Here is a 21,717-nt window from a genome sequence, read left to right on the forward strand (position 1 = left end):
AACAGTTAATTGCATCAGCCTGTCATTATTCGTAATAAAAATTAGCTATAATAGTTTAATTATTGAGAATAAATAAGAATTTGATAATACTCATTGCCATAAAATATTAGCGCCCCTAGAGAGAGTTGTCAGAAGGAAGCGAAATTTTACATACGTAAATACAACATTGATATAAGTTATTGATTATAATATTAAGGCAAAATAATCATTTATTGCAGTAAAAATTAATGGAGGTTTTAGTTCTCGCCTTGGGCCACCTTTATCTCAAATGTAGGTTGCGATACGGTCGGGCATTGGGGCATACGATGTCCTACGACATTTCGTTCCACGGTTGCTGTAAAAACAGCATAAAATCGACTAAATTCGGAATTGTCCAACTTGCCGTCCCTAGTGATCTCAGATATGCTCTTTTGGTGAGAAATTTGGAGATCAAACAGGCTAGGAAAGGGTGGTATTGTGATAGAGGCATTCCTTTGAAATACCCTTGCATCGTGTAACCGAGCAATGTCTTGTTGAAAACTGGCTCCTGGAAGCCCTGCTATAAAAGGCAACACATGTGGCTAAAGCATGTCTCGAACATACTGGTGGGCTGTGGATCAATATTAGGCGTGATCATGTGTCGTATGCGATGGCTTCCCATACCAACAAACCAGATGTAGAAGTGGTGTGCAGCTGTACAACGTAGGCCGAGTTGAGGCGTTCACCAATGGGTTCTCCTCACTCTTACAAAATGTTCATCACTGCCAAAATTAAATCAGGATTCACAACCAAGGACGATTTCGTTCCATTTGCTTGCAGTCCAATCCCGTCTAGAGAGAAACCATTCCAAACGGTGGTGGGTGTCAGTTTTATCTATGCTGTACAGCAGCACACTTCTTGCATAGATGGTATGAGGTGCCATCAAATACGACTCACGAGCATACCTAATATTGATCTAGGGCACCATGACAACCCAGCTATACGTTAGTGACATCCTTCAGCCACGTGTCTTGTCACTCATAGTAGGACTCCCAGGAGCCATTTTTCAACAAGCAGTGCTCAACTACACACAGTAAGGAATGTTTCGATCAAATTGCCACCCTTCACTGGCCTACCCGATCCTCAAATTTGACACCAAACGTGTGTATCTGGGACTGCAAATTGGATAGCCTCAAAGTTTAGTCGATATAGCTGTGTTTTTGCAGCAATTGTGAAACGAAATGCTGCAGGAAATCACAAGGACGGTATCGCATCGTCCATTTGCGCTAGAAGTGGCCTAAAAGGTACTGAAACCTACATTGATTTGGATTTCCCCTCGCTATAAATGATCATTTCGCTTTGATTTTTTTTAATACTTATTTTTCAACATTGCACTTACGTATGTGAAATTTCGCTTTGTTCTGACATCTCTTTCTAGGTGTGCTCTACTTTTTATGGCAAGAGTGTAGAAGGAACTAATTTTGTAAATCTGTGCGTTTGTTGTTATTATTTACAGAACTTAGTTATGTAATCTCAATTGTTTTTAAAATTATTTATTTAAAAATTATTTACTAAGCACAAAATTTGTGTTTTACTTATAGCGTCATTTGTTCTGAGAATTGAAACACCATAATTGAGAAGTATTTTGTTCTTTTAGGCTGAAATTTTTTTTTTAGGATTCGCGGAAAATAAGTCCCATTAAACACACCTCCCCACTAATAACCGTCATTGTTTGACATAAATTTTAAAGCAAAGAACACTTATGTAGAAAATAAAATGCTTTTAAAACAAATGTAAATGCTCCCGAAGACACCGCGGTCAATGTAGAGCCGTGAAACGGTGAGTTCGTGTAGGCGAACATAATGAGAAAACCCCAGAAAAATCACATCCTCTTATACGAATTATATATATATATACAGTGGCGTACGCAAGGGAGGGGTTTAGGGGTTTAAACACCCCCCTTGAGCTCAGATAAAATGGCAAAAATAAAAATTTTAGTAGAAATTAAGCGTGCTATTATTTTTTAAGATTATATATTTTTATTTGCCTTATGCCAATTTTTTTTTCTCACGGTATTTCTCAGAATACTGAAAAAACATTTACTATAATAGGGTTGTACTTTTGAAGCCAAATTCACGTGATACTGTTACGGACTGGATCCTTTCTGTCCTGCCAGTATAGTTTTCGAGACTAGCTGTCATTCGCGAGGTCTTTACGCGATGATTCTGGAATCCTAGACGTTCTGTCGTCTTAGAGACAATTCGAGAATTTTGGAGATGCGGTGAAAAATTATATAAAAGGGGGAACGGAGTACAGTGGAATTAGTTAGTCAGATTAAGAGTTATCACTGCCGCTTGTCTTTCGGAGCTCGTCGCTAAATTTGTTTTGTCTTAACAAAAAGTTCATTCAATCGCCGAACCCGCCGTCGCCACTATTTCGACTAGTGAAAAAATCAGTAACAATACCATTGGAGATACTGTGCTCGTTGAAGTTATTCATTCCAGCTCGAAACTTTGAGATCGTAGCATAGCGGATATTTCTATGCCAATAAATATATGTATATATTTGCTGTTCTTGGATCTTTAGGATGCCAAAACGCAAGAATTTAACAATTTTTAATCAAAAATCACGACCTGAAATTAGTGAGGTGACAGCATCTGGTACCAATGTAAGTTTTTCTATTGAACAGAAATGTTATACTTCCGTTGAAGAAAACGTTTCTAACATAACAAAATCTGATGAATGTGAAAGTGGCCCTCAAAGTGTTACTTCCCACCTATAGGACATTGGACATTTTCAGAAGATATTATATGTGAGAAGGTATTACACTATGCTCTTAAATTTAAAAAATCAAATCAAAATTTAACTAAACAATGCTGTCTAAATAAAAAGTCAAAATTGTTAGCTGTCTAAATTAGGGAAATAATAGTGCTTTATTACATACTCGAATTTCTTTTAGTAATTTCAGAAAATTATGAACACCCCCCTTGAAAAAATTCTGCGTACGCCACTGTATATATATATATATATATATATATATATATATATATATATATATATATATATAATTCGCTTCTAAAATACTAATACCATAGATTCAGATTAATACTCCCCAATGCAGCAGAACCAATGTGGATCCACGAAGCGCAGACTTCGTGAAGGTGAAATGCAATGTGAAACGGCGAAGTGGTAAGCTTATTTAGGCGAACCAATCGCCTTAGACAGCTAGTATCAAATATAATAAGTCTTGGTGTTAAGACAATTAGATGGAATTTTCAAACGTTAGAGTAGTGATAGCAGGCTACTAAAAGGTCATTAAGTTTTAAGATGACGAAATATAGAGATAAAAAAAATAATTTTAAATAATTTAAAAATTAGATCTTGGCTATATAACATTGAATTGCGATTTGTATTTTGAACGAATCGTTATAATTATTATTATTATTTTAATTTAACTGCATTTTGTCCATAAACTTCATAATGGATATAAAACCTGTAAATAATTTAGTACTGCAATTTATTACTAACACTTGATAAATGTTCTGTTAAGAAAGGTTCATTTAATCTATTTTACAATATTATATTCATTATTTAGTAGTGCAAACTATATTTCTATAATGACAATCAAAATAAGGTATTTATATGATTAGATCCTCGAAATGTTTATCAGCGCGTCTGAAAACATCGTGAGAATCATAGTTCTACAGTTATGTAAACTGGAATCAACCCTTTTAAAGATTATTTTTATTTATTGCTGGGAGCGATGAAAGAGCCAAAATCACAGTGTAAGTTAATAAAGCCATTATAATTTTGTGCTCAAAAACTGCTCTTGTTCCTAGTTTTAATGACACGTCTTTAGAGAAAGCAAAATTTCATTATTATCTTTACTTGGTCTTTTCTAATTACGCTGCTTTTCTTTAAAACATTATAAAGTCATAATCAAAGAATACAACGGAATTTTCTTAAATATTTTCTTAATATTATATTCTCCTACCCTTTTTTTTTCTTAAATAGTACATATATTTTTAAATCCTAATCTTTTTCTTTAAACTTAACAAACGTGTTATCTTAGCAATTATCTTAACGTTAATCTTAGTTTCAATAAAAAAATTTTTTAAGTGCAAGAAACAACTACTTTATTGCTAGATATTATTGGGCTTAAAAGTTGGTATTGCAGTCACTATATATACTTATCATGGCCACAGTTGGTAGATAAATGCTTATTACTTATAAAGGTAGATAAATGCTCATTGCTTATTACTTATTATATTACTTAATAAATTAATTTCTTTACTACTTTTAATTTTTAACCCCATTCAAGCATTGTTAAGGCATATACCAATAATGCTAAAACTGATCTTTTTCGATGTACCTTTTCTCACCATTTAAACAAGATATTGCTTCAGTTTCATTTCACAGAATGTTTACACTGGGATAACTGTCAGTACCTATCTTTGACAGAAATTTCTTTTAAAAATTATGAAATGAAAACTTTTAATTTTTTAAAAAGTTTAATCAATTTTGAGAAAAACTCTTTCATTACTTAAAAATATTCCTGCTAACGCTAAAACATTATCACAGCATACAACTGATATAATCTCAAATATCCCAAAAAATCTCAAAGCGATATTATAAGTAATTTCTTAGAAAAGGTACATCGAAAAAGGACAGTTGTAACATTAATTGATACGTGCCCTACCGACACCCCTTGACTCGGTCTTTAATTATACATGGTCACTTTCAATAAGTAAAAATTTATCTCCTTAATTATTACTAACCTTGATTTAAAAGTATTTGTGCCGAACAACAGTTCACAATTCAAACAGTGAGATTCTTCTGCCATCGCCAGACCATCTCAGCTTTCTTGTACAAAACGTAGAGAATTTACTCAGTCAAATATGGTACCAATTTGATTCGCCTGACAAATTGTAGAAAAACAACTTTACTATTTGTTCGACTTATTTCGGTTTTTGCTTGAATCTATGGGTAAACTAGAAGAAAATTTAAAATTTTAAGTGCTCTCCGACAGCAAAATTTGACGCCCTATAACTTTTTTTGTTGTTATATTTTTGATTTTAAGAGACATTTTTGGATCTTAGGCATTTGAAAATGAGTGTAACACTTTTTTTCAGCCGAGGCTGAAAAATTTTCTCATTTTTGACTACTGATTCTGACTAGACCGTTGCATCAAATTTGATGTTTAAGAATACCATTTGATACCAAATTAAATTACTTTCATATTGGTGGGTATAAAATTTTGTATACGACGCATCATTTAGATGTTATAAGGCAATGATTGGAAAAAAATGCCTAAAACTTCGCAGTTGTTTGGCTCTCAAAAGTTAAGCTCACATCAGAAACCGTCGCTGACTCAGAGTGCGCGAAGCAAGTATAAGGACAACATTAAATTGAATGAAAATATGCTTTATTTTCATTTCAACTAAATGAATTTTTCATACGTTAGGCTTCTGTTACATAATTTTGTAGAAACATTTATTGAGCATTAAAAGCAAAATATGGATTTTATAAAATTAACGCTAATAGAAATATGGAAAAAAAAAAAGCAAAAGGACATGTTCTAAAATACTTAAAATTTTCTTCAATAATAAAAATGACTATCTTTTTTTTCTCTTCTATCACTTGAATAAGACGAGAGGTTATGAATCCTGAACGATCTTTTAAGTGTCCGAGAATTTTTTTCCGTGCGTCTTTGTTAGCGAGGACAAGGTTCTGTTTGCTAACACTAAGAGAAATATGGAAAAAAGTATAAGGCCATGTTCTAAAATGCTTAAGATTTTTCTTCAATAATAAAAATAACTATTTTTTTTCTATCACTTGAATAAGTCGAGTGGTCATGAATCCTGAACGATCTTTTAAAGTGCCCACGAGAATTTTTCCCCCGAGCGTCTTTGATAGCGAAGACAAGGTTCTGTTTGCATTGAGATTGAGTACCAATTTTATTTACTTCTCCGGCCAGTAGTCTCAATAAGTTTTCGATTGAATTAAGATCGGGGGCAATTTTCCCGAAGTCAAGTAATCAAGTATTTTTACAGAATTAGCTTCAAACCAAAGTTATGCGCTATTAAAAACGTGTAGCGAAGCATGAACCTGTTGAAAAATATAGTCCCCTGAAGTAATCAGTCGCAGGTATAAACTTTTTCATAACATATCTGTATATTTGTCCAAATTTATTTTACTGTTGATAAAGACCATTGGATTGGTTCCATTTGATACAAAAGGACCTCAAACCATTACGAAGCCACCACCATAATGATGTTCCAAAACACTTCTTTGGTCTTTCGCAAATCATACCAAAAGTAACGAAAACCATCAGGTTCATTATGGTTGAACTTTTTTTGGTCAAAAGAAAATTACACAAATCTATTTTTGACCGACAAAAATGCATTTTTTGATTAAGTCCACTTTTCTTCTTTTATGATGATTTGTAAGAGAGGGTATGACACTAATTTTCCATTATTAAAAAGTGAATATGCCTATTTAAAACATTTCAAACAGTCCTTGAGGAACATGGTAAGTTCAAATTTTGTTTCCTTCATTTACAGTTTCTTTTTTCTGGCAAGCTCTACTTACGATCATTATTTTCTGTCAATGAGTGGAAATTTCTTGTCTTCCAGTTCGTTTTTTCGTGTATCACATTCCGGAATTTTTTAGAAAATTTGAACTATCGTTTTAGATCTCTGATTCTTTTTGAAATTTCCCCGTCAACTTAATCCACATTCACGAAAAGCAAAAATTTTCCCTTTTTCAGAGTCAGAAAGATGAGTTCCTCTGAGTATCATTCAAAAGTAACGATAAAAGTTGAGGAGTGCAAAATTTTTTTCGCAAACCAATCCTTTAAGCCGGGATTGTCATTTTCTGTTTTCAAATATGCAAATTTTTCAGTATGAAAAAAACAACTATTTTTATTTAAAAAATTAGACCATGAGTCCGGAAACCAGACTTCTGGAATGGACAATTCAATTTTTAGCTTCTCCTTATAATTTTTTCCACTGTATTCTTATTTGAGATGCTATAAGTGAAATAAAATAACTTCCAGCTTTCTGTGAAGGCATGGCGTTTTTTCAAATAGTTTGACAAGGGCTATAACTGATGTCAAACTTATGGATTATTTAAATAATATGAACCAAAACTCGAAGTTTCTTTTTTATAATTTTAGCTAAAATAGGCTTTTGTTACATTAAATCATTAGAGGTCCTTTTTTTTTGAAAATGCCCCCCCCCACCATTTTTAAATTTCTTATTTTATTTTTTTCTTAAATTTTATTTTGCATTCCTATAAAAGCGTTTTTCGTTCCATTAGAACGGTTTCTAAAATATTTCAAAATATTCTCACAGTTTTGTTTCGAAATCTTATTACATCCTGAGGCAGTGTTTCCAATTTCTATGCTTTTTGCAAAATATTTTATTTAATGGTAGACAATTAAAAACTGAAGCTAACAGAAGTTTCGGTAATTTTGCCAGCATTTTAAGGGCCTCACCACTAGAAGGTTGGAACAAAGTGGATTTTTATGCTAGCTTTCGAATCATTTATGAGTAATGGTGTGAAAAATAAATTTATAAAAGAAAGAATAATACATTAAAGCATAAAAACTTAACTACCACTAGGGGAAATTTTTCTAAAAAGCGTAGAAAGTTGGCAGGCCTGCTTTAGTAATAATATTAAGAATCGCTCATTTCGTGATTTTGAATCCCTCCTCTGTAAAATCTTTTACCAAGAATTACAAACGTTTAAGCGGCAAACTTATATCTTTTATTTATTTATTTGAACTTAACAATTGGAAATGTATACAAAATAATCAATAGAAATCTCAAAAGAAGGCATCCTTCTATCTCTTACAAAGCATCTATGCTTTTTTTGCTCAGCTTTTTTTAATTTGCTCAGCTGTGCTTAATAAGGATACCAAAAAATATACCCCCTCACCTCAAGAAAAAAACGAAAAGGTTAAAATTTTTGAAATTTTATATTCAATTGGATACCTGCAAGCGACGTCACGCGTGGGTAATTCGTAACATTTGTTTTTGGTACGATTCATCAGCAAATTAGGTTCGACACAAACGCGTGGCGTCGCCTGCAAATATCCAATTAAATCTGACCCAAAAAATGTTAACAAGCCAAGCCTGATAAATGTGACGCTAACACGCCAATACAACCACATAATTACTAACCATGGATTTTGGCAGTATTCTCGAGTTGCAAGTATCCAATTATTTAATAATTTATATCATAATTTTAAAAAGTTTCGTGTGTAAAGAATCTTCTTTTTTTCTCTCTTCAAGTATAATTCCTTTCATTCAAAAAAAAGAAAATATGGTTTTAAAGTGTGCAACATATACATATGATAAGAATCTTTTTTCTTCTTCAAATATTAGACATAATTTCTATCTTATTTTTCAATTAAAAGGAACTAGGAACTATACTTTCCGCATTCTAATTTACATTTCTCGCCTTATGACTGATTTTAAAAAATCAGTCATCAATCGGGTGGAAGAGTGTTTAGCAGGTGAAAGAGGTACGAAAAGGAAATTTTTATTTTAATAACTCGTCGATTACCATTCTTTCTACATCTCTTAACCAACGTTGTTTTCCATTACCTTTGCAGCTTGACTACATATATTTCACTTTGGGCAAACAGAGACTTTATTTTTTGATGGTTATATGAGTTCGATGTATTCGAATAGAAGCTTCTTGGAGGCTTTTTAAACATTCCTTCTAACTATCTAAAAGAAGAAATATACATCATCAAATTATGGTATTTCGTATTTTCACACCCTTTCAGCAGTTGAGCTATGACTTTTCTTGAATGAAGTAGCGCCTTTTACGGTTCTTAGACGTCAGAAGGTTCAAAACTTGCTCTAAACTTTACCAAAACTAGTAGGTCTATTAGTGTAACTTTCTTGGCTGACGATACTTAGTATCGGATAAAAACTAAAATTATGTACTTGTTAGATAGTCCACATATGATCTTGGAACACTGTAAATTTAACGGTAATCATTCATTCTAGTCTGATTCCCGAACTTCAATAATATCACTACTTTATTACATATTGATTGCAGTCTGATCTGATAAGCTTTTCGATATTTTTTAAGCAAATTTTCTGCTTCTCCCCAGTTGTTTATAGCTTCGTTATCTTTCGTTAGGAGTTAAAATATTATTTTAATTCTATTTTCATTACCTTAGCAGTAAAATCCATGTTGATGCTGGATTTATCTCATTTGGAACTTCTCATTCGCACCGAATAAGTTAAAGATTAAGACCAAAATATTTTTAGCAGCTTTATATGTTTAACTAGCTATAAATATTAAAATGAAATACGGAGCATTCCGTAATTACCGTCCTTTATATATATTTTTGAATTGTTATATGCTGTTTAAACTTAAAAAAAGGAAAATTAGGAACGACAAACAATTGAAAAAGTTTTTAGTGTAATTTCCTTTGTTAAAAACTTAAGTAACAAGATTGCAGTAGGTTTCTAAAACAACACTCTAAGTGCTGGATTAAAGGTAGATGTCCACTTCATAAACAAGTTTATATTAATCAAAAGGGCGTGTCGAATCTTTTTCCCTAAGCAACTAAAATATCAGACTGGAAAGTAAGTATTACAGTATTAATCGCAAGACTTTCTTTAAGTTCAAATAAATCTAAGAGGCGGGCACTAAAATTTTCTCTAATCGCAGTTGAGATAAGTTGACGTTCTGTTTAAAACTTAATTTCCTTTACTGGTTAAAGATCGTAAAAAAATGTAAACTTTTTCAACATTAATTTAATAATTTTTAAAGTTATATCTTTTTTTCATGTACTTATTGTAATATTTGAAAAAATACTACTCGATTAAATTATTTAAATTGAATATCATGCTTTTAATTTTTAAATTTCTTATACGTTTTTTTTGTAATTTAAAAAAAAAAAATAGAACATGAGATGAACATTAGTTTTATCATTAAATTATTTTTTGGCAAAGGTGTTTCATAGTTAGAATTTAACGCATTTAATTAAGTTAATATGGATTTACTTAAGTTAAATGCGCTAAAACAAAAATAGTTAAGCTCACCAAGGCTCCCACGGGTCAGTGAGAACGGGAAGAACCTGGAATTGTGAGAGAATTTTTTTTACTCTAAAAAGCAGGGGATAGTCAGTTAAAGTTGCAATTTTTTACAAAAAACCTGGAAAATTCCTATATTATACCTGGAAAATAACCAGCCTTAAAATTATCAGTAACAGTAATCAGTTATTGGGATTCGAGTTAAATAATTCTAACTTCTGTTACAATTATTTTTATAAAATTCCACTTTTTAGTTAAACTTTTCCATGTTTCCATTCTCGTCTTTGCTCACAAAATCCAATATTTGACGTAATAAATAAAATAAAAAACCAAAGTTTTCTTATAAAAAAATTGCATGATATGGATAAAATATGGTATGGATTTTCATTGCAATTTACCTGATATACCTGGAAAAGTCAGGGAATTTTGTTTCTGAAATTCAGTGGGAAACCTGGGTCACCTGTTAAACTGCCATGACCAAATTTTCCTTATTTTGGTCATTCTCCTATTTTAAAAAATAATAATTGAGAATAAAAAACGAAAACAATAAATAAACATAAAATTTTTCGTCTTTCATTTTTCTTAATATAATTCTTAGAATTTAAAAGTACTTTCTTCTTAATAGAATTCCTAGTAGAAATTCTTGCGGTTTTTAATAAATTCTTAAACACTGAAAAAAATAAATACCAGGTATACATATTTACAATGTATACAGAAAAAATTTTAATGGAAAATACAAGAACTATTATTTTAGAAAAGAGCAATTAAAAATTAAATTAATAAATATCCTCTGTTCCAAAGACTATTTAAGCATTTATGAAGTTAATCAGTGATATTTAAAAAAAAATTAAATACAAATAAAGTAAATGCCTTTAAATAAGATAAAAAAAATATGTTTTACTAAAATAAATTGCTTAAAGTAATTACCATTGTATCTACAGCAAGTGAACTCTCGCTTTTCTATGTTGAGTCATTAAACATTTAGCTATAATTCAATATTCACAGTTAAACTGCAACATAGAATTTTGAATTATTATCTTCTGGATTAGTTAATGGTTTTATGTAAATCAAATTATTTAGATGGCTTCCACAGAAAAGAAAATCGAGAGAATAATATCTGGAGATCTTGGAGGCTATTTAGCACATTCTTCTCCCCAAACGCATTTGTTAAGAAGTTTGTGATTTAGGCATGCCTGCTCACTTCATGTATAATGTGCAGGACAAGAGTTATACTGGTAAAACAATCGTTGCTGCTATTCACAAAAATAATTTTTATGCTTTCTAATATTCTATATTAAAAATATTAGTTACTAATATTTTCCAGTGCATAATTTTAATGTAAATGACGTCATTTAATGCAAACTAAATAAAAATATTTAAATAATGATTGAAGTTCAAATAATAAAATATAAATGAAACCACTTACGTTATAAGTCAACAATTATTTTACTAACATTGAAAACAATATTATGTAGAAGTTTTAATGTCTGTAGTTTTAAAATTAAAATAATATCTAAATGACGAGCTTAGAAAAAAAAATGATATATTAACAGAATTATACGAAATAAAGAAAGCACAATTTAAAATTATTGATACATAATATTAAAAAAAATTTAGAAGTTACAAATAATTACGCCAATTCCCCCCAAAAATGATACATCTCATTACTGTCTTGTCGAAGCGGTATAAAATAATTTCAAATACCTGTAACTAATAGATATTTTATATATCTAATTTAAACCGGTAATGTTGAAATGAAGACAAATAAAACGTCTGAAATAAACGCAATTTATTTTAATGAGGTTTGAAAACTTTCCAGCTGAGTAACATAAATTAAAATTTCACTGACTTTTCTGCGCCCTTACAACATACCATTCATAGCTGCTTTTTGCGGGAGATTTTTTTAAAGTACAAAATGTTTTTTTTATCTTTAATTAACTAAGTTGATTTCTAATAATTTCGACCACCGTTACATACTAATAATTTAATGAATTAATTATAAAAGTCTTAATACTATTCTTAAAAATTTAAAGTGTTTGCCAAAGTTAAAATAATTCTTACTAACAATTGTAAAATCGATTGGTATATGCAAGCCCTTCAAAGAATCTTAACTAGAGAGTGTGAAAAGTGTTCTGGTTAAAGTCATAAATGTAAATTATGTAACGTGCGCAAAATAAAAAACGGACCATCCTGAATAACTTTTGATGTAATGATTGGATCTTCACGTTATAGGACTCTATCTTTATTGTTTGAAGGGGTGACCTTAAATGTGCTAGTTAATTACAGACGATATATTAAGTTACGCAATCAGACACAAAACGTACTTTCTCTGAATAAACATGTCTTTTTTTCGATGGATTCGGATTTCTGACCCCCAAAATATAGGGGGAGCCGCAATCTGGGAAATATGGTTCCCATAGTTTGATTAGGAGAGTGTTCCAAAGTTTGGACCCCTTAATGTTAATTTCATTATTTGCGTATTTCGCCATATCTCGAGAACTTTTTAAGCGAATTGAAAAATTTTTGCACACAATTATAATATTCGTTTATCTAAAGAAAATTCCAAGCCAAATACAATTTTTAATAAATAGTTTATTAATTTATTTAATAATGGTCGAAAAATTTTTGAACTGTAAGGTATATAATTTTTTACATCATTTTAAAGAATGTGATTTTTTATGGAGATGTGCGAATTAAAGAATGTGATTCTTTAAAATTCGATTTTTCAGGAACTATTCGACCGATTTCTCTCAAATTTTGTATTTTGCCATATAACATCTTTAAAATACTGCAAAAAATTATGTATCTTAAAATTCAATTTTTTTAAAATTATCATTTAATAAAATACTAAAAAAAATATTTATTAGAAGCTATTTTTTCGAATAGAATATTTGGTTAAGCCAGTTTTATAGTTGTGTGCAAAATATTTCATTTCGTTTAAAAGATTCTGGAGATATAGGCAAAGTTCGCAAAAAATAAAATTAACAATAAGGGATCTAAACTTTGAGCCTCTCTCCTAACCAAACTATGGGAACCAAATTTCGGCTACCCTTATATTTTGGGGGTCGGAAAGCAGAATCCCTCGAAGAAAGGGTATGTTTAATTCAGGAAAATGTAGTTTTTGTGTCTGATTTCGTAACATAAATATCGCCTGCATTAATTAATTAGCATCTTTGAAATAACCCTCTGAAACCATTAAGATGAAGTCCTAGAACGTGAAGATCTATTTGCTAGATCAAAAGTGAGTCAGGGTGTTCTGTTTTTTATTTTGCGCCCTGTACTATAAACCATAAAAGTATTTATCACCTATTTAGAGTCGACTTTAGAGTGAAATTTAATAAAGTTTAAATCTAAAATTTGGCGTAATTTAGGTGAAAAATTCTAGTTATCTGCTACTAAACATAAATTTTTCTGTCACCCTCTCATAGCTGGTACCCGGGTAGTCCCCCCCTCCCCGCCTTGAACCTGCACTGCAACGGAATTTTAATTAGATGCATGGTATGGATTATCTCTTACAGGTAGAACTACCAAGAAAAGTTGCGAGTATTACTTCACAAGTAATGTGTCCGGAAAGTAATGTTACTGGTTTTATTGAAGCTTATATACATCCCATCGTTCTAGTTGCAAAATGTGAAGGTGGCGGTCAGGACTGGCATTTTCGTGAAACTCATTCTTTCCCCCCGTGCTAGTCATGATACAGCGTGATGAATTGCCATAAAGTTTCGCGTAGAACTCGAAAAAATAGTGGAAATTTTTTTCTTGATAAAATTATATTTTTATTAGAGATCGTAGTCAAGTCTACTGGTGTACCAAGTAGTTTTTTGAAGATCGTGAAGCTCTTAGCGATGGATGGAGCTCACGCTATGCGTGTCACTAAATTTTTGAGCTTAGGCCGTTATTTGACACAATGTTTCTATTTAATGACACAATCAATAAAGATTTTTTTTTTTAAATTGAAAACTAATATCAGATACAGAACAATCATCATCAAACTTGATTTCATTACCGAGCAGTTTTGACTTATCATATATTCTGCAGTTGCTTAACGCATGTAAAATAAATAAACTCATGATTATTAAATTTTTTTAATTTTTTTCTCTGAAATTATTTTCTGAGGATCACGCATAGTTTTAGCATTTTATTTCTTTTTTGCTTTCCGCTTGTATTATTATCTGTCAGATAAAATTAATTAAAAAAAAACCATGCACATTTTTGATTTATTTATATATATATATATAATAAGGAATCTAAAATGGTATTTTTACTAAACACTATTAGAAGTAGTTTTTACACTTATTTATTAAGTCTTAAACGTGCACAAGGCTTGCAAAATTATTTTCTGATAGACGAATGGGAAAGCGAATTTAAAGAATTGTAACTATATTACTTTATAACACTGAAAAACCACGAGTTTTGTACTACTGATATTTTTTAATTAGATTCAGGCGAGTCAAGTCGGAGTTTACTTTTTTTTATTAAATTTTCTTTTTATAATCTTTTTTTTTATGACAGCATTTTTTAAAGAGCTTTTCTAAGGAATCTTAGTCTCTTATCGTGCCATTTTCTAAAAATACGCATGTTAAATTGAAATAAAAAAAGTCGAATTGAGATTTTTAGTGTTGCATTTGCCGTTTAAAACTTAAGAAAAATTTTTGTTTTGGTTTCTATATAGTAGTTTCATTTTTTTTGTTTTTTTGTAAAGAATTGTTTTTCTTGACGTTTTTATTATGACGCAGAAATTCAGAGAGTTTCTATAAGATTTTTCCTTTTCTTTACTTTTTTTTTTTTGAAAATAAGGTTATTTGAAAACTGTGATGTTTAGCATTAAAAGTTTCTTTCAAGAATTAAGAAGATTCTATTCCACGGGCGAAATTTTCCACCTCAATTTCCCCCCCCCCCCCACCATAATTTATTTAACATTTAAAGTATAGAAAAAATGAGTTCAGGCAAACCTAGAGTATTCCACGAAGTTTCAAATACAAAAAAGTTCTGAAAAGAAATTTTCAAAAGATCAAAATGAAAACAAATGAGCGGATAATTTAGGATTACCCAATGAAAGTTCTCTTCCAATAATTTGCCTGCTTTTTTGATAATTAGAATTTTTTTTTCTCCAGCAATTGGAGCTTCATGGCCTACTCCAGGTTTGCCTGAACTCATAACTTTTATTTTAAATTAGTTTTGGAGGTGAAATAGAATTTGCAATGAGTTTCTTCTGTGGTATGACATACTCTTAAGATCGATTTTTATTTTTTATGTTTCGTTTTTGTAAATTGTCTTTTGTTTTTATGGGTGTTTTTGTAATAGCGCAGCATTTCTAAAAGCGTTTCTGATAGACTATATTTCTTTTAACGTTTTTACGACTAGTCTGAATGAATAACCACTGTAATATTTTCTTACTTTACCTAATAGCAATAATATAGCTAGGTTTTGATTCATTTTTAATAATTACTAAATTTATTTATATATAAAAACTACTTTTTTTATGATTTTTATTTTTAAAAAAATAATGGTATTCGGTCGCCGAATATTCGGTATACGGGTAATTTGCTTGGCCAAATATTTGGCTATTCGACCAAATTACTATTCGTTACATCACTAATATGTATACATATGTAAAAAAGATGTAATCGATGAAATTTCAGGACATAATATTTGAGTACATTTTCTTTAAGAGATTGAAAGTTTTTTAAGGACAACTATTGGAAATTCGTGGACTGTCCTCGAGGTTTAAGGATGTCTGGTCACTTTAAGTATGGCGACCCGTTTTCTAAATCGATTCAAAGATGTCAACGGTATCTTAGTCGCGCTAAAATTCGGAACTCCGCATCATTTTGGAGCAATTGTCAGATTTAAAAGGTTAACACTAAGACTCTAAAAACATTCTTGAAAGGCATCTTCATTGTCTCGAAATCTCTTTGAAAGTCATTATTAGACATAGGAGGAATCGACAGTTTTTAATGTGTTGAATCGATCAAATCAAGATGTGCTTTTTATAATAGACTCGGTGACATTACTTTGGAGAAATAGCCTGTCGGAAAATATTTAAAAATTATTCACTTTAATGATAAGAGTATGCAGACAGAAAGTTCTTATCCTTGCCTTGGGTACCTTTTATCTGTGATTTTCCTCACTCATCTAGCATCTTTATTGGCGATTTTCGTCAAAATAATAATATTAGGAAGAACGTTTATTGAATAGCATTTCCGATTAAATATTTTATGCACCTAGCCGGACATGTAGGATTAAAAAATGCGTTCCTGATTGGAATTTTAACATAGACAGGGCATAATAAATTTTTGTGCTCTAGGGATGTGCAGTTTAGGCGTGAAAGGGCCGCGTATTCTTTGGCGTGTAAGTCATGGAGTTTTTTCTTTCTAAAGTTCTTGCCTTTTTAAGTTTTTTTCCCCTTAATTTGTTTTTATTCTTTGTTTCAATCCATTTTAGACTACTTTTGTCACAAAAACGGAACATTTTATTGTGACATAAAAAGTAACTTTGATGAAAAAAGTGGTGCGGCATTAAGGCTTAGACAAATCCGTTATTTACAAGTGTTGGGTACGACTTTAGTTTTATAATATCGCAATGTCGTAATTTCAGATCAAAACATTGATATTTATGTCATTATTTTGATTTCAATCGATATTTATGTTACATAGCTGCGAACTCTACTGGATTTTCCAGTAGACTACTGGGTTAGGCTAGTTTCTCCTGGTCTACTAATTTAATTAAAATTCTCCTGGTTTTCGTACATTTTAGAAATTTCCCTAAAATTGAGTAAATTTCCTAAAAAATTCCTTATTGGAACAGAATTTTTTTGCAGATTATTGCTTGCTTGCTTGAATATTTAAATAAGTATTAATAATACATAATGATGTGAACCTCATTTATAAAAAATAGTTCACAACTTTTTTTTTGTCCAAAAATATTCGGTTTATTTTTATTCAGAACTCTCTTTTTAAATTAATTAAATAAAATATTTTAACTATCTTTGATGAATTAAATGCCTTTACACTACATAACATTTCAAGTATGTTTAATGTCAATCATAACTGGAAAATATTACAGTTTTTCTATTTTGATGACTATAAAAATCCCTCAATTTCGATATGTGTAAAATATTTAGTACATACATTATGCAACAATTATCGTGAAATTTATATTTCGTGAAATCTACTAGAGTTTTTCCTGTCCGTGTTGGCAGCTATGATATTATGGTGCACTTAAATATATCGTTTTACCAAGATAAATTATCAAGTCGACTTACCTGGTCTTAACTTTTTTGAAAAAACTTTCTTGTCTTTAATAGGTTAAATAATGATATTAGAAACAAAAATCGAAGAAAAAAAATGTTGCCATTATATTTCTAAGCCTCCCCCAGTTGTCATTTTTCAGTTCATTTAGATTAGGGGTGCACAACCTTTTTGAGTGAAGGGTCACTTGCACAGCAGGTAGATTAGCGAAAGGCCGCACTCATATTTAGTCATGTTAGCGGCAAATATGATGATTTTTATATATATATTAGTGTTCTAATTAAATGCTTTTAATTATTTGAATTCATTTAAAACTAAAAAACGGATACTTTTTTCAAAAAACTTTTTCCATTTTTCACAATAATTAATTTATCAAGTATATATAGATATACATAAATATTAGGGAGGATATAAATTCTAACCAAAAAGAAGCTTACAGAATGAAAGTGCAAAAAATATACGCATTTTAGAGTATTATAAATTTGAATTAATTATTTTAATTTAAGAAAATTTATTATGTTTAAGTAAAAACCAAATTAAAAGAAATTTTTGTTGTGTTTAAAAGTTCCCTCGGGCCACACATCAATAGTCTGTGGGCCGCAGGTTGTGCACCCTTAATTTAGGTAATAGGACACAAATTATTAGAAACTATTTTGTGTTGTTATTAGCAAATACTAATAAAGAAGATGTTTGTTTTAGATCGAAAGTATCAATAATTAAATTAAAAAAATAATTGAATATTTAAAAAATAGCATAAATTGCTTTTTATTTTAACGGAAAATTTACATTTCAGTGTGATGCATTTGGATTTAGAGAGCAGTCAATGAACATGCACATATCTATTGTGATTGCGAAGTTAATTTTGGAGTATGAGCAACGAAACGAAAACACTTTTAAACTTTATAACTATTCACGTGATACTTACTTTTGTAGGTAAAGTCCTGTTAGCCAGGAAAGTTCACGCTATTTTCGGCAAATGGACACTAAATCGTTTAATTCTGTAACGAGTGCATATTTATTGGGGATTAAAACAAAAAGTTTATCAATAAAAATTGGGAAATTAATGTCTTAAAATATACAAACAAAAAATAATTGGGTACGGTTTAATTGCGAAAATAACTGATTGAAAAAGCACTTTAAATTCATTATATTTTAACAAGCGAAAAAGAAAGCTATTCCAATGAAAAACCTAAAAATAAATAAATAAACGCCTATTTGTTAATAGTTGGTACATTGTTGGCAAAAAATTAGCTTCGGCACAATTTTTTGCGCTTGCCAAAAATAGACATGTTATTTTTCAGAGTTTTAGTTCACTTATCCACTTTAAGTGTGTGTCTTTGCTGATTGTCCAGTGAAAGAGTTAGTCCAAATCTTTCTCTTGGGTGCCATATGTTTTGATTTTTGCAAATTGATTTCCCGCTAACATTTTTTATTTGATTATAAATACAGATTGGCATACCGTTTATTTAGCAGAAACAAAATCCAGGGTTAAGAAGGTTTAAACCTGTTAAAAAAACCTATCTGCCCAAACTGAGTCATGGGGTTTAAAAGCATTTTTTTTTTAAAGTGAAAAATAACTAAATGTAAATTTATTACTTACTCAATTAATAAAAATAGCCACCTATTTCTCAATTTGAAACGTTACACGTAGGGGTGCACAACCTTTTTCAGTGAAGGGCCACATGCACAGCAGATTGACCAATGAAGGGCCGCATGCCAAAGTGTTTAGACCGACATATTGAAAGCAATTGTTGGTGGTGATTGTTATATAAACATCATTGTTTATATAACACTAAATTCTTTTTGTCGGTTAACCTTGTAATCTCTTTGCAGAAAATACAATACTTTAAAACGTTTAAAATTAAAAAATGCAAAACTGATTACTTAAGAAGGAAAACAGAATTCGAAAATCAGAATCAATTTATCGGAAAAAATTTAGATAAATTGAAATAATTAAAAAACTATGGAAAAATTGAAATTTTTTTTATCACATTACAAAATACAGAAGTCCATTTAAACATAAATTTTAACGTTAATTTTTTTTTCATAGAATTAAATTTCAAATAAATAAATATTCTAGTCATTAATATAAATTCAAGTTAAATACTTTGATTTAAAGAAAGTTTATAGGGTTAAAAATGATTAAAACTAAACCCCTTAAGTGGAAAATAAGACTTAGCATTTATTAGGGGATGTACTTTATCTTTCAGACATTTTTATTTTAAATTAATCATAAGAGAGGGAAGAAAAAGAAAGAAGAAAACACATTAAATTTTAAGGAACTATATTCCTTAATAATAAAAAACTATTAAGATACTTGTTTACAACTTTTTATGACGAATATATTTTTAACATGACACTTACTATTTACAATTAATACACAATCAATAAAATTTACATTACTTTTCGAAATTTATCTTGATTAAATTTTTTATACAGTTAAAATTTAATGATATACAAATCATTTCCCAGCATATAATCATAAATGATATAAAATGCTCCAAGAAGATAGAAAATGGTTTAAAAAATTTCTTAATGGTTACACTTTAATTTGCAAAATTTTTGAATATTGTGATAATTTTATATACTTGATCATGTGATATTTTTTGAGCCATTAAATGAAAATGTAATGATTGTATTTAAAGACTACTCTGTAATTTTGAACAGGCCAAATTCATTCTGGAAAACAGTCTTTCGACAAAAGCTGTTGTGGGCAGTATTAAACTTAGAGCAAATAACATAATCAGTTTTGGAATTTGTCCTAGATGGTGTTCTTCCTTTCTGGGTTTTTAAATCGCGGACATACAAATAGCGATGTGTTATTTTTTAATTGCTTGAATACGAATTGCTGTGTGTTATTTTTTAATTGCTTGAATACGAATTGCCATGTGTGATTTTTAAATTGCGTAAATAATAAACTCGATGCTTGTTTTTCAAATCGCGTGAATACGAATCGTGTGGCTTTTAAATTGCGAAAGGACTACTCACAACACTTGATTTTTAAAATGCATGAATATGAATCGCGATATATGGTTTTTAAAACGCGTGCGAGAAAAGTAGCAACGGATGATATTTTAAACGCCAGAACACGAATCGCGATACGTGATTTTAAATCCCGTAAATACGAAACGCGATGGATTGTTTTTAAATCTCGTTAATGTTAATACGAAATGCAATGCGCAATTTTCAGATAGCGTAAATACAAATTACGATGTATGACTTTTAAATTACATGTGACAACAAAAAGAATAGGTTCGATGTGTGTTGTTAAACTTGCACGAGTTCATGGGACTAAAGAATTATGCCGTTTTTTGAATTATTTATTTATTTTTTTTTTTTTTTTTTGCAAAACGGACCGCGTTTAAACACATCTCGGTTTTTTTTCCTGGGAAGGTGTTGATTTGGCTAAGATACGTAATTACTTTTTAAGTTACGAAAAAAAATTAAAGCTGAATCGAAATTCACGAGTTGTAATATTGTGTGAAAATATCAGGTATATTCTAAATCACAAATAAAAATGCAGTAATAACGGGAAAGAAGAAAAAACACTTTCGAAAAACCTCTTAAAAAATTCGTGTTAAAATCGGTACAACGCAAATGATAAAATCGGCACAAACAGAGCACGTAAAAAATAATTATTTTAATGCGCAATTCAAAACTCGCTTGCTGTTAAAGTATTAAAAATATCATAATCTTTTTAAATCACAGGGAAAACGTAATAACTACTAAAACAATAACAAAATACTTTAATATTTTAGATGAAATTGGAGTAAATAAAGTCCATCAAAATTTTATGTAATTTAAATGCGAGATTTGAAATTAAAATGTCGCAATAGCGTATAAAAAATATCGGTACTTTCAAAACCTTGTAGAAATGTGTAGCAATAATTTCTAAAATAACGATTGTAAAATAATTTGATTCGCGATAAAATCGTTACAAATAAGCCATGTCAAAAAATGGTTTCTAAATGAGCGATTCTTTACTCGCGATTCGTAATAATATCATGCTAAAATATCGAAGTTTTAAAAACCGGGCGGAAATGTGCAGCAATAACTGTTGAAGAAAGGATCTAAAGTCATTTAGATTTTCCATGAAGTTTTCACAAATAAAGCGCTTCATAACTTTCAAAAATCGCTATTTCAGAAACTACTTGAAAATGGGTAGCAATAACTACCGAAAAGTCATTGGAATCGGCACATACGAAAAGCGTCAAAAGTGGTAATTAAAATTCGTAAATCGTAATAATGATGTATTAAATATATTGGGATTTTTAAAACTATGCTGAAATCCGTAGCGTTAACCATCGAAAAACTACATTGAGATTGGTTGCGTCAAAAACTTAAAACTGTAAGTTTAAATTACCGAATTTTTTTTATTATTTTTCAAAAACAAATATTTAATTTTTTTTCTCATTTTGTTCAGATTGCGGCCGCGGGCCGCACATCGA

At 30.1% G+C, this 21,717-nt stretch overlaps 1 protein-coding gene across 1 annotated transcript in view; it reads left to right on the forward strand.

The window, feature by feature from the left end:
• The window catches only part of su(f) (cleavage stimulation factor subunit su(f)), a 68,169-nt gene that overhangs the window by 26,335 nt on the left and 20,117 nt on the right, over positions 1–21,717 (forward strand). The gene's annotated exons all lie outside the window — the stretch shown is intronic.

Source organism: Parasteatoda tepidariorum, chromosome 4, assembly GCF_982258835.1.
Source record: "Parasteatoda tepidariorum strain Cologne lab strain chromosome 4, Ptep-v5.0, whole genome shotgun sequence".
In the NCBI taxonomy this organism is placed as follows: Eukaryota; Metazoa; Arthropoda; class Arachnida; order Araneae; family Theridiidae; genus Parasteatoda; species Parasteatoda tepidariorum.